Source organism: Bos grunniens, chromosome 13, assembly GCF_055505025.1.
Source record: "Bos grunniens cultivar Pamir isolate PY7600 chromosome 13, Bosgru_T2T1.0, whole genome shotgun sequence".
Taxonomy (NCBI): Eukaryota; Metazoa; Chordata; class Mammalia; order Artiodactyla; family Bovidae; genus Bos; species Bos grunniens.
The window spans coordinates 4,248,100-4,262,023 of NC_141177.1; the positions used below are offsets into that span (position 1 = coordinate 4,248,100).

The 13,924-nt window shown below is 52.7% G+C and overlaps 1 protein-coding gene across 1 annotated transcript in view; it reads right to left on the reverse strand.

The window, feature by feature from the left end:
* Positions 1-13,924, reverse strand: part of LOC147359985 (uncharacterized) — a 312,313-nt gene that overhangs the window by 22,294 nt on the left and 276,095 nt on the right. Inside the window, exon 5 of the mRNA XM_086331246.1 lies at positions 2,163-8,287. The gene's annotated coding sequence lies outside the window, so the exon portion shown is untranslated. The remainder of the gene's footprint in view (positions 1-2,162; positions 8,288-13,924) is intronic.

Sequence of the window (13,924 nt, forward strand, 5' to 3'; positions counted from 1 at the left end):
CCCCCCTGGCACCCCCATCTCCATACCCCACTGCCTTGGTTTTGGTCTAGTGCCTATTAAATGACCCCTCCCCGACTGTCCTTTCTCCCCCATGAGAAGGTCAGCTTCCTGAGGGCAGGGCCCCATCCGTCCAGCCTGCAGCTGTGCCTGCAGCTCTGAGAAGGGCCAGGCGCGTGGCAGGCACTCCAGTGTATGAGGGATGGACGGACAGCGCGCAGTCAGTTTTCTCTGGGGTCCGTGGCTGCAGCCCGCCTCCTGGGATGCTCTTCCACTGCAACCAGCATGGCCTGAGAGGGCTGGGGGTGTTCGGAGGGACACAGACTTCCTCCTGCACTTGACTCAACCAGAACCCCAGGTCAGAACCAAATCACTCCTCTGGTGTCCAGCATGTAGCAAAGGAGAGAGGGAACCCATGGTGGCAGGAGGCGTGCGGGGCCAGGAAATCAGGCATCTGGAGTGAGGTCAGCTGAACAGTGGTCCCCAGAGAGGTCCACATCCTGATTCCTGGGACCTGGGGCTATGTCACCTTATAAGGCAAAGGGGACTTTGTGACTGTGATGATGTTAAGAATCTGGGGGTTGGGAGATTATCCTGGATGATCCAGGTGGACCCACTGCCATCACAGAGTCCTTTATAGGAGGGAGGCAGGAAGGTCAGAGAAGGAGCTGTGGTGGCAGAAGCAGAAGTCAGAGTGATGTGAGCCAAGGAACATAGGAAGCTTCTAGAAACTGGAAAAGGCAAACAGATTTTGCCAGATTCTGCTCTGGAGCCTCCAAAAGGAGCAGCCCGGCTGACATCTTGCCTTTAGGACTCCTGACCTCCAGAAATGTAAGATAATTAATTTGTGATGTAAGCCATTAAGTTTGTGGTGACTTGTTGTGGCAACAGGAAACTTGTAAGAAATAGTAGTAGCTAATCTTCCCTAACAACCTGCCAGGTGGGCGCCAGCCACTTCAGTGGGCCATGAACATGGACCGAAAACTCAGGCTAAAATCCTGGCCCTCAATGTGATGGTGTTAGGAGGTGCCTTTGGGAGTAATTAGGTCTTGAGGGTGGAGCCCTCGTGAAGGGGATTATTGCCCTTACAAAAGAGGCTCCAGAGAGCTCTCCTTCCAGCCCATGAGGACACAGGGAGACGTGGGCAGTCTGCAGGCCACAAGAGGGTCCTCACCAGGACCTGCCCATGTTGGCATCCTGCTCTCAGACTCCCAGCCTCTGGAACTGTGAGAAATCAATTCCTATTGTTCACAAGCATCTTCCCCCCTACCCCCCCCCCCAACTCCGCCCCGCCATCATGGTACTTGGTTATAACAGCCCAAACGGATGGAGACAGTCATTCCCAGAATTCTGCCAAGAAGGCTCTCTTACCTACATTTTACTCATCAGGAATCAGAGGCCCCGAGAGGTGGCATGACTTCCCCAGGGCCACAGGACTGGCTGCAGCAGAGCCCAGCTGCACAGCCCCGGCTCTTTGACTCCGAAGCCCGTGTTCTCCCATCTGAGCCGCACTGCTTCTCCAGTGCCCCTCCACCTCTTTGGGCTTCAATTTCCCCATTTGTCTCATGAATCGATTTAATTAGATCAGCCCATCCAACCAAACACAAACTTCGTGAGCTGTTAGCAGGTGTTCCATGGGGAAGGGACTGGGGGAAGCAGGTTTATGGTATGATATCTTTGGAAGCACTGAGTTGGAGTTTGAAAGCTTTTCTTGCTTTTTTTGCTGCAGGCCTTCTCAGAACCTCTCAGAGACGAAGAGTACTGCGGCTGTTTAAAAGGTGGGCAGTGCCCACAGCATTTCCTGCCTGGCTGACCCATGGGGCCATGTGGAGCAGAACATTGCTCAGGACTAAGTCTGGGGACACCTCACTCTGAAATGCTGATGATCTGGACAGTCTTTTCATTTACAAAGGGCCTGGGTTCTATGAGCTTTCAACCTCCCCCCACCCCCCCACCCCCATCAGCGGTCTTCAACTGATGCTAATACTGCTAAGTTCTGCTCCGAGGAGGGAGACCCAGGTCGAGTCTGCCACTGAGCCCCCAGGGAAGCCTGGCTGTAGCCTGCCTCCTGGGATGGCTCCTTCCCCTTCTCTGAGATTCCTGTCATTGCACTGACAAATTGCCACAAACATGTGCCTTAAAACAGCGGAGGGTTATTGCCTTACAGTTTGGGAGGTCAGAAGCCTCTGGGCTACAGTCAAGGTGCTGGCAGGGCTGTATTCCTTCTGGAAGCTCAAGGATTTTTCCTGCGTTTTCCAGCTTCTGGGGGCCACCCCCACTCCTTGGCTCATGCCCCTTCCTCCAGCTTCAGCACCAGCAGTGGCAGGCCCAGCCTTCCTCGCAGCCTCAGTCATCCACGTTTACGGGCTCTTGTGGTTCCATTGGACCCACCCGGGTCCCCCAGGCCAGTCTCCTGATCATGAGGTCAGCTGACTAGCAAGCTTAATTCCAGCTGCAACCTTAATGCCCCCTCTCGAGGTGGCATCCATTCACGGGTTCCAGGTTCTACGTGGATGTCTTCAGGGGCTGTTATTGTGCTTCCCTCGCCTCCTCTGCTCAGCTCTGAACTCAGCACAGTAACAGTGCTCAGAGCTGTGCCTGTGATGCTCTCACCACGGCCCCTGGGGCGGCTGGCGCCCGTCACCCCTCCTGACAGGAAACCGAGGCTCAGAGGTGTGAAGTTGCCTGCTGAGGCCGCCCAGCAGGAAAACAGCCCAGCTGGGGCTCATGGCCACGTCCACGCATGCGCCTCAGGAGCCCAGGCTCTTGGCCACCATGGGGGCACCTGTTACCCGCCACGGGCCAGCTCCTCCCGCAGTGAGTGCCCCCACCGGCTTTGCTCAGGAGAGTGGACACAGTCCTAAGCTCCATGCGTCAGTTCCACAGGCCTGTGAGCACACTTCCCTGGCCCTCAGGGTTCTCCTCCCTGGGCCTCCGCCAGCTAGTGTGCAGAAACACTCGACGTGCAAAGACCCCACGCGGGCCTCACTGGGTGAGTCTGTATAAATGGTGGCCGCCCTTTGGGGGGCGGGGAGTGGTGATTCTCCTGACTGTATCATAAAGCCACAGACAGGGCTTCTTCCCTGGCGGCTCAGCGGCAAAGAATCCGCCTGCCAATGCAGGAGATAGGGGTTCAATCCCTGATCAGTGAAGATCCCACATGCAGTGGAGCAAACAAGCTGTGTGCCACAGCTACTGAGCCTGTGCTCTAGTCTGGCAGCCACAACTACCGAGCCCACCTTAATGCGAAGCGTGCTCTGCGAACAAGAGCAGCCAGCGCCATGAGAAGCCCGAGCGCTGCAACTCAAGTAACCCCGCCCGCCACAGCGAGGGGAAAGCCCACGGGCAGCGATGAAGACCCAACACAGCCGAAAACAAATGCATGAATAAAATATAAAATGACTGACTTGGAAAAAATGAACCATCAGTAAGTATTTTTCTCAAAAGCTGCGCACAACATTGGAAATCCAACCACCAGGGATGTGAACATGCCTGGTTCTGTTGAACCAGAATCTGGTGAGTGCCTGGGCCAGGTGCTTCTACTCGGGTCTGCTCACAGGGTCCATCCAGAGCACCTGGAGACTTTGCTCAGTAGCTCCGTCCTCACTGCACATCCCGGGAAACCGAGGCCGGGTAGCTGGGTGAGAGCTCCTACTCATTCACACGTGTACTCAACAGTATTTACTGATGCTGAGGATGTGTTCTGGACACAGCAGGGGAGAGCTCACATTCTGGCAGGAGACAGACTGTGAACCGTAGACACAGAAGGGATGGAGATGAGTGACGAGAGCCACGAAAGAGGGAAGCGGCTGGTCAGGCCAGGGGGCTGGATGGGCAGGTGGGTGGGCGCTGGTAGGGTGGCTGGCTGAGTGACCGTGAGTGTTAGGGTGTGCCTGGAACCAAACGAAGCCCGGATCACAGTCACACCGTGGGCCAGGGCTCTCCTTGTTTTTCAGGCCAGATGTGAGGCTCCAGGAGGGCCCCCTCTGATGACCACACGGCGTGAAGTGGCAGAGTTAGGACCTGAACCAGGTCTGTGTGCCCCACACAGGTACCTGTAACCCCTGCCCCCAGACGGGACCACGAGGCCACAGCATGAGGGGGTGCTGCCCATGAGCCTCAGATCAACACTGTCACAGGGTTACATCAAAACACAGCCGGGGGCTGTCCTGGTTCCCCAAGCAAGAGAGGAAGAGGACGAGGTGCCCCTAAGGTGGGTGGGGAAGACCCGCTCAAGGAGGTTTGTTTGGAGGGTCTAAAAACCCAAACCTGGCCACGAACGCTAGTACGGAAACGCACGTCTTCTCCCCGTGAATATTACAAGTCTTAGAAATCCAGCTTCCTTCCCAGGCCAGGCTGGAGGGGGGTGAACTCCTGCCAGCTGGAACCCCAACGTGCTCCCTAAGTGGGTACAGCTGTCGGCTTCTGTGTTTCGGAACCGTTCACGTGTTACTGTGACATTAAATACTTTTCTTCCTAATGAGCACTTCCCCCTCAAACGTCCGAAGGTGAAAAGAGACATCCTCTGGGCCCAGCCAAGGCCAAGTCTGTGAAGAAATTTCCCTGATGCGGACACTGGGGCACGTTCTGTTAATAACACGAGGAGTGCTTCCTGAGGCAGAGACGCTCGGTGGAGCCCTGCTGCCCCCTAGAGGGACAGGTCCCCGAGGCCCAGGCGGGAGGCGATGCTGGTCCTGGGGCCCGGGGCTCCCCCTGGGCCTCCTGTAAGGCCCCCCTCTCCCCCGCCTCTCTGCCCCTCCTCTGCATCTCACTCCAGGACCACCTTTCGCCTGACCTCCGTCCATCTGCCACGTCAACACGTTGTAGGAGGAGCCCCCAGCTCCACTAGCCGGTCCCAAGCTCCCAAGGACTCAGCTCGCTCTGCCCAAAACACTGGCCCCCAGGACACTTGCCAGGCCTCTCTGAAGACTTTAAAGCCCCCAACCCTAAAGAAAATAGGGTTTTTATCCCAGCCTCCAACCTGATTCAAACAAGCCCATTCTTAAGAGGTAAGATAAGGAAAGAGTAGGGAGCTCTAAGGGGCTTCCTAGGTGGCTCTAGTGGTAAAGAACCTGCTGCCAGCACAGGAGACATAACAGACTCGAGTTCGATCCCTGGGCTGGGAAGATCCCCTGGAGAAGGAAACGGCAACCCACTCCAGTATCCTTGCCTGGAGAATCCCACAGACAGAGGAGCCTGACGGGCTACAGTCCACGGGGTAGCAGAGTCGGACAGGACTGAAACGACTGAGCATGCACGCAAGGAGCTCTAAGATGTTTCAGGATGTTGCATGATGACTACTTTTAGGGTCTTTTTTTTTTAAATAAATATTCCTCAAATTATTAACAAAAATTTGTGGTGCCTGGCTCTGCTTGTGAGTAAGAACATTAACATTTAATTATTCCTCAGGATTAGCTGTGGCTTTTGAAGCAAGTTCTAGGAACCCTGTGGTTGTGAAGGAACCTCACGGGTTCACTCCCTGAACCCTCGGGGTGGTTCCAGGAGACTGTGTCGTTGCTGCCAGCACTTTACCTACGAGGAAACTGAGGCACAGAGGGGTGCAGCAACTGGCCAAGATCACACTTGGCCAGGAAGTGAGGGCACGCTTCCAACCTGGTCCGGCTCAGCACCTGGGGTCCAGCCCAAGTGTGACATCTTCCGTGAAGCCTTCCCTGACCTCCCTGGTTGAAGCTGGTCCACCCATCCCGCCCTAGCCAGCCCCCAACCCTGCTGGTCTTGCCCCTCCCTGCTTTCCTCTGCAGCTCTACCTGCAACCCGCGGGAATGTTTGTTTCTGCTGGGTCTGCCTCCCGCGCTGCAAAGTCGGCCCTGTGAAAGCAGCTAATGGATATGTTTGCGTTGCTTCAGTCTCCCCGGGACCCAGCACTGTGCCTGGACCGTGGCAGGTGGTCCCTTGATATTTCTGGAAGGGAGGGAGGGAGGAAGAAAGGAAGGGAGGCGGTTTCCGTTCTCAGGAAGCTCCCACTTAATGGGGGGAAATAGGTCTTACTGACCGTTGCAGGTTAAATGGGGCCTCCCGGTGGTGCTAGAGGTAAAGAACCCGCCTGACGATGCAGGAGATGTAAGAGACTCGGGTTCGACCCCTGGGTCGGGAAGGTCTCCTGGAGGAGGAGATGGCAACGCACTCCAGTGTTCTTGCCTCGAGAATCCCATGGAGAGAGGAGCCTAGCGGGCTACAGTCCATGGGGCCACAAAGAGTCAGACACGACTGAAGTGACTTTAACATGCATGCACGCCTCAGACCCCACGAGTGTCCACCAGGAACCTGTGAAGGTTACCTTGTTTGGAAAAAGCGTCCTTGGCATTATCAGTGACCTCAAGGTCATCCTGGATTATCTGGGGGTGGGGGTGGGGCCTAAACCCAGTGCCGAGTGTCTTGCTAAGAGGAGGAAAAGGCAGAGAGACCCAGAGACGGCCTCGTGAAGACGGGGGCAGAGACCAGGGCTGGGCTGCCACGAGCCAAGGAGCCCCTGGAGCTGCCAGAGGGACCGTGGCCTGGCGGACACTTTGATTTTGGACTTCCAGCCTCCAGGTCTGAAAGAAAACAGATTTTGGTTGTTTTAGGCTAGTGAGTTTGCGGCAATTTTTTATAGCAGCCCCGGGAAAGAAACACACAGGCCACCCACAAGAAACACGGTTGCTGTTTAGTTGCTAAGTCGGGCCCGACGCTTCGCCCACAGACTGAAGCCCGCCAGGCTCCACCATCCATGGGACTGTCCAGGCAGGAAGACTGGGGTGCGTTGCCATCTCCTCCAGGAGATCTTCCCCATCCAGGGATCAAACCCGCGTCTCTCGTGTCTCCTGCATTGGCAGGTGGATTCTTGATCACTAGCCGCCAGTTCACTGACGCTCAAGCACCTCACAGGAAGGCCTCACAGGACACAGACACTAGGGGTCTCATCCGAGGAGCTGCTCCCACAGGTGGGTGGTCAGCTCAGCGCTCCAGGCCTGGGGCACTTGCCTCTCCCTGGGCAGGGGTGCCGGACGCCAGGCCTCTCCGGCTGTGCCAGTCACCACTGCTGCCATGAGCAGACCTTCACAGTATTTTCTATCCCGCCTTTTGGAGCCCCTGGAATCCCCCCTTTCCCTCAGCCCACACCCCTGCCAAATGCAGCCACCGTCTTCCCTCCAGGTGTGTCTCTCAGCTAAACACACAGGCGCTTGCCCCCATCCTGTGCAGGCCCCCACCCCCACCCTGCCCAAGGCCACGGCCGCCCCTCACCGGGAGCTTCCCAGAGCCCCCTGGTTGGAGGTGACCGCTCCCAGTCTGGTCCCTTCCAACAGCCTGCAGGCCCTGGGGGATGGAGGTCTCATGCCCACCTGTCTGCACAGACCACGTGGCACAGAGTAGACAGCAGATAATCAGAACCAAGACTGTGTTCGGGGGTTCAGGGGTAAAGAATCTGCCTCCCAATGCAGGAGACACAGGTTTGATCCCTGGGTCAGGAAGATCCCCTGGAGAAGGAAATGGCAACCCACTCCAGTATTTTTACCATGGAAAAATCCCACAGACACAGGAGCCTGGCGGGCTACAGTCCATGAAGTCTCCAAGAGTCAGACATGACTGAGCATGCGAGCACGCAACTGACCTTGGTCAGCCTCAGCTTTCTGCTGCTCCCCAGCCCATGTAGCCAACCTCCTCCCCTCTCCTATCACCGCTGACCTGGAACCCCACTCACGCCCTGCTCACCACCTCTGACCACCCCTTTGCCACCTCACCGGCTCAGAGCTTCTCCCACGGGGCTGAGCAGGCTTTGCCTTGGGCTCTGTGTTCCTAACGGGACCTCCGATTCTGCCACCAGATAGCCCTGCCCAAGTGGGTCAGGGGCTTTGACCTTCCACTTTGACCTCCCAGCTCCTGAGAAGTACCCAACAATGCCACTCAGACCACAAACTCCAGGGGTGCCTGCCTGGCAGGACGCTGCTAGAACAGACAGCTCCGTGAGAACCGCGTGGTCTGTGATGACTCAGTAATAGTGGCCGGCGTCGCATGACGACGACCACGACGGTGACAAGCGTCCCTGTCGCCCCCGGCTGGCCCCAGGTCAGTGCGCTTTCCGGGGAGCGGATGGGGGACGGCACCCCAAGTTTGACTGAGGCCGCGCCCCCCGCGCCCCTCGGGCCGTGCGGGAAGGCCCCGGCCCTGGCCTCCGTCCGCGCGACCCTCCTCATCCTGCGTCGGTTTCTGTGGTGCTGGTGGATGTTTTGAAAATGATGCGCGCATACTTCTGAGGTCAACTTCTAATCAGAAACGACTTCTAGACGGTGCCCTGGTTTAAAAAGAAAGAAAGAAGAAATCGAGTGAGTCATCATCCAAACCATTTGAATGAAACAAAGACACAACAAACTCTCTGCTTTCCTCTTGCGCCAGAACAGATTACCTCAGCCCTGCAGGGCCCAGCTGGAGGGAATTAAAGGCGATCTCCGGCTCCCCAGATAGGAGGGCGGCGCAGACCCGCCATGACTCACGGCGAGAACCACAGGGATGCAGTCGCTCCGGGCAGAGTCTGGAGCCCTTGCTGGGCCTGCGGCTGAGTCGGCGGCTCCAGAGGGGGCTCTGGGGGCCGGGCGCTGATGAGTGGGGGACACAGGAGGCCAAGAGGTTGCAGACCCTCTGGGGGGTGGCGAGAAGAGACCCCGACATTGCAGGGACCGCCACCCCCCAATCCCTTCCAGGGAGCTGGAGGACACTGCCAGACCCGGGTGGGGGTCACAGATGTCCCCAACGCCCCCGCTGATGGCTCGAGGCGCAGTGCCAGCAAGTCCTCCTCAAGATTGTCCCAGGCTCGCCTCCCACACCCTTACCCTGTGGGGAAGGGACAAACACAACCGTTTGCTGGGAGTCGTGGGCTTCCTTCTGGAAAACTGCGTCTGCCAAGGTTCTGAACTTGAAAGACTTTGCCAGACAGACTTTTCCTGGGAGTGGGAGGGAGGCTTGACGGGACACAACAGAGGGGACAGGCTGAGCTGGCTGCGAGAGGGGGGCTTTGGACTGCCCCCCGCCCCACGAGCATTACTCCAAAAGGCTCAACTTCCGTTCAGGGTCGTCAAGGTGATGCAACGCTTTGAGAGAATTAATTTGGGGGGAAATTGAACTTGTTTCTAAAACGATAGCAATAATACATAATAAAACATTTTGTTTCAACAATAAAAAAGAAGTATTAGCTGCAAACATGAAGACAAATGTAATATCTCAGGATATAAATATCCGAGGGGGGGGGTGCAAAAAGTAAAGTGTAACAGGAGAAGTCTGCTTCCACCAGAGACCTCTCCCGCCCCCTCCCCAGGGGTGTCAATTCTTGGCTCAGGTTTTCTAGTTTTTCTGATGGTGAAATTTTGAAATTGAAGTCACTCAGTCGTGTCCAACTCTTTGTGACCCCATGGACTGTAGCCCACCAGGCTCCTCCATCCATGGAATTTTCCAGGCAAGAGTACTGGAGTGGAGTGCCATTTCCTTCTCCAGAGGATCTTCCCTACCCAGGGATCGAACCCGGGTCTCCCGCATTGCGAGCAGATGCTTTTACCATCTGAGCCATGAGGGTTTTCCTTTGACAATATGTCTACTTCTGGATTATCCATCCTTGCTGTGCTCAGTCACTCAGTCATGTCTGACTCTTCAAGACCCCATGGATTGCAGTCCGCCAGGCTCCTCTGTCCATGGGGATTCTCTAGGCAAGAAGGCTGGAGTGGGTTGCCATTCCCTTCTCCAGGGGATCTTCCCAACCCAGGGATTGAACCCAGGTCTCCCGCATTGCAGACGGATTCTTTTAGATGGTATTGATCAATTCCTTCCATTGAAAGATAAAGAAATGAGTGCAGTTATTCTGACCTCACTCTGTTGTTACCTCTTGCCTCCTAAGCACGTTAGTTACGATAGTTTTACTTCGCAGACCCTGAGATCAGTATGTCCGAATTCAAATGCCATCTCCGCCGCTTTTGGCTGGATGACTTTGGACAAGTTACTTACCCTCTCCGTGTTCCAGGTTCCCCACTGGTAAAAATGAGGATACGGATAATCTCTGCTTCACAAAGTTTTCATGCAGATAAAAAGTGTTAATTTATGCTAAGTGCTTGGAATAGTGCCTGCTATATATTGTCTCACTGTGTTACTATTATTTCTCATCATTCTGTTCTAGAATTTAGAACTAAATCTTCTTTGAACTGTCAACTGTTGTTCAGTCGCTAAGCAGTGTCTGACTCTTTGCAGCCCCACAGACTACAGCACACCAGGCTTCCCTGTCCTTCACTATATCCTGGAGTTTCCTCAAACTCATGTCCATGGAGTCAATGATGCTATCTAACCATCTCATCCTCTGCTGCCCCTTCTCCTCCTGCCCTCAATCTTTCCCAGCATCAGGGTCTTTTCCAATGAGTCAGCTCTTTGCATCAGGTGGCCAAAGTATTAGAGCTTCAGCTTCAGCATCAGTCCTTCCAATGAATATTCAGGACTGATTTCCTTTAGGATGGACTGGTTGGATCTCCTTGCTGTTCAAGGGACTCAAGAGTCTTCTCTAGCACCACAATTAAAAAGCATCAATTCTTTGGCACTCAGCGTTCTTTACGGTCCAACACTCACATCCGACTGCTGGAAAAACCAAAGCTGGGAAAAGTGTAGAACTGCCAATAGGCTGACTCCACAGACCGTGAACCAACAAGCAGCACCAAAACATCACCAAGTAAACAGTATTAAGTGTGAAGGGATCCACGAGGAACCAAATGTGATTCCGAGTCACTGAAAGTTCACCACTCAAACGAGAAGTTTCCAAGTGTCAGGTCTGACCCCCACTCTTCTAGTTTCTTTCTAGCATTCTTTTTGACTCTTCTGTATAATTGTCAACTGACGTTTTAAAATAATATATATGCCCTCCTCTTTCTTAGATTTTTTTTTCAGGAGGTTGATATAAATCCTTGGATAACTTTTTCAAATAGAGTACATGGATGGTGAATTTTTAAATTCTTGAATGCCTAAGAATATCTTTATTTGGTTTGGCTACATAAAGAACCCTAGATTGAGAACTTTTTTTTTTCATGTAATATTCTTTTTTTTTAATTTATTTGTTTTAATTGGATGCTAATTACTTTACAATATTGTGATGTTTTTTGCCATACATTGACATGAACCAGCCATGGGTGTACATGTGTCTCCCTGTGCTGAACCCCCCTTCCACCCCTCTCCTCATCCCATCCCTCTGGGATGTCCCAGTGTACTGGCTTAGAATGCCTTGTTTCATGCGTCAAACTTGGACTGGTTATCTATTTCATATGGTAATATACATGTTTTGAGAATCTTTTACCCTCAGAACATGGAATTCATATCCCCATCATCTTCTGGCATCCAGGTAGATGACAAATCTGGTGTTAATCTGGTTTTCAATCTTTGGTAACTTATCACTTTAAAAATTATGATTTCCAAAAGCCCATAGAGTAGCCTTTTTATTCTTAATGTTTTAAAATTTCCCTGGAAATTTTGTCTGTAGGTATGCATCGTAAACGGAACCAGGTGAAACATGTAACCTAAGGACTCAAGTCTTTCCTGGAGCACCCAGAAATGTTCTTTTCATTTCTTTTATTATTTCCTCCCCTCCACTCTCTCTCTTATTTTGAAAATCCCATTTTATAGCAGCTGAAACTCCTGGATTTATCCTCCTTGTCTCAAATTTTCTCTTACATTTTCCAGCTTTGTCTCTTTACATTCAGGGAGATTTTTTCAATTACGTACTCTAGATCACTAACTTCATCATTGGCTATGTCTTATTTCTCAGTTCACTCATGGAAATGTTTAAATGTAATCCTATTTCTCATTTTCAAAGATGATCCCTACTTCTCTGATTACTCCATTTTCATAACAACCTGCTCTCGTGGATGCAACAGTCTCTTGAATCCTGCTAAGATTCAGAGTAGAATGAAAATACTTCTTCTTCGCCTCTTTGAATACTCTCTGCTTATTTCAAAGTAATCAGTTTATCCATTTTGAACCTTCCCTTTTGTGATGTTTGTTTTCTCCAAATGTCCTGAGATCCCCTGAAAGTAGTTTTGCATTTACAAATAAAGGATCAAGATAAAGACTGTCAGAAACATGGGTTTCTTCTTCCTTGGTGAAGGTTTCTTCTTCCATGGTGGGGTCAGCCATGAACTGTGTACACGTGGGCAGAGCACGCCTACCAGTGAGCCTCCCTATAATATACAAGGGCAGAGAGCAAACAGGCAGGCCAGGGAGACCCCAGACTGCCAGAGCAAAGAGGTCTAAACAAACAAAGGGTTTGCTTTTCTCTGCTAGAAGGAGGTCTGCAGTAGGCGGTCCACGGATGGCAGGGGCTCAGTGTCATGATTAAGACCCAGGCTCCCCCTGGATACCCGCTTGTCCTAACTGACAGATGCCACTGCACTTGCAGAAACTCCTGAGCTTCCAGTAGGAAGAAGAAGATCAGAGAAACAAGAAGGGAGAGTGTTTCTATCAGAAAGTTGAAAGCTCTTCCAGAAATCCCCAGCAGATTTCTGCTCAAATTCATGGTCCCAAGGGGAGACTGGGAGATTGAAGTTTTTAGCCAAGTACTTTGTGATGTTGACCAAACGAGGGTTCCTCTTAGGAAGGAGGAAGGAGATGAGACACTGAGGAAACTATTAACCCTGTGTGTGGTGGATGTTTTCATATCTTCCCCCAGAAGGGGCTGTTTATTTCTACCTGCAGCCCCATGTCTGTGACAGAGGTCTCCATTTTCTCTTCTCTCTTAGCCTTGTGGCAGAATTGGTATTTATCTCCTGATATTAACATTTGCCTTTCTTTTTGGAAGGACTGATGCTAAAGCTGAAACTCCAATACTTTGGCCACCTCATGTGAAGAGTTGACTCATTAGAAAAGACTCTGATGCTGGGAGGGATTGGGGGCAGGAGGAGAAGGGACGACAGAAGATGAGACGGCTGGATGGCATTACCGACTCGATGGACATGAGTTTGGGTGAACTCCGGGAGTTGGTGATGGACAGGGAGGCCTGGTGTGCTGCAACTCATGGGGTCGCAGAGTCGGACATGACTGAGTGACAGAACTGAACTTGAACTTGACTTGGGGCTAGGACTCCCACTTTTACTGGGCATGTGGCCACCGAGAAGGATCACATGACCCCAACCCTCCTTGCAGCTAGGGGCGCCCATGTGGCCAAGTTCCAGCCAATGGAATGGTGGTGGAAGTGAAGGCTCCCACCTCTGGGTGTAGCCACGGAAGAAAGAGGGCATGTGCTTTCCCCTCCCCTCCGCCCTGTTGACCAGGTTCCTCACCCTATCACAGCACGCCCGGGGACCCTTTGGGCATCTCCCTCATCACAGCTGCTTACAGAGGAGCTGGAGGGAGTTCTGATATCCAGCCCATGAGTGAGGGGATCCTGGGTCCCCTGCATGTTTCTCCTTTCTGCTTCTTTACCTGCAGTGACACTTCTCTTGAAGCCCGGTGCTGCCACTACCTGGGTGTTTGCTCAGGGGGCAGACCCTGTTCCCTCACTGTATCCCAGCCGCTCAGTCATCTCTGACATAGGAGTCACCATGCTTCCCGTTGGCCCCAGGTACCCAGATGTTCTCACTGACCCCAGGTGAAGCATGTCTTACTTCATACTCAATGTCACAAACCCTTATCTTTAAAAGGGCCCACCTTGTCCAGAAATAAATCCATACATGTATAGTCAATTTAACTATGACAAAGAAGGCAAGAATATACAATGGAGAAAAGGCAGTCTCCTCAATAAGTGGTGCTGAAAAACTGGACAACTACACGTAAGAGAATGAAATTAGACTAGACTCTAACACCTTTACAAAAGCAAACCCAAAATGGATTAAAGACCTAGATGTAAGACTGGCTACTATAAAATTCCTAGAGGAAAACATGGGCAGAACACTCTGATGTAAGGTGCAGCAGTATC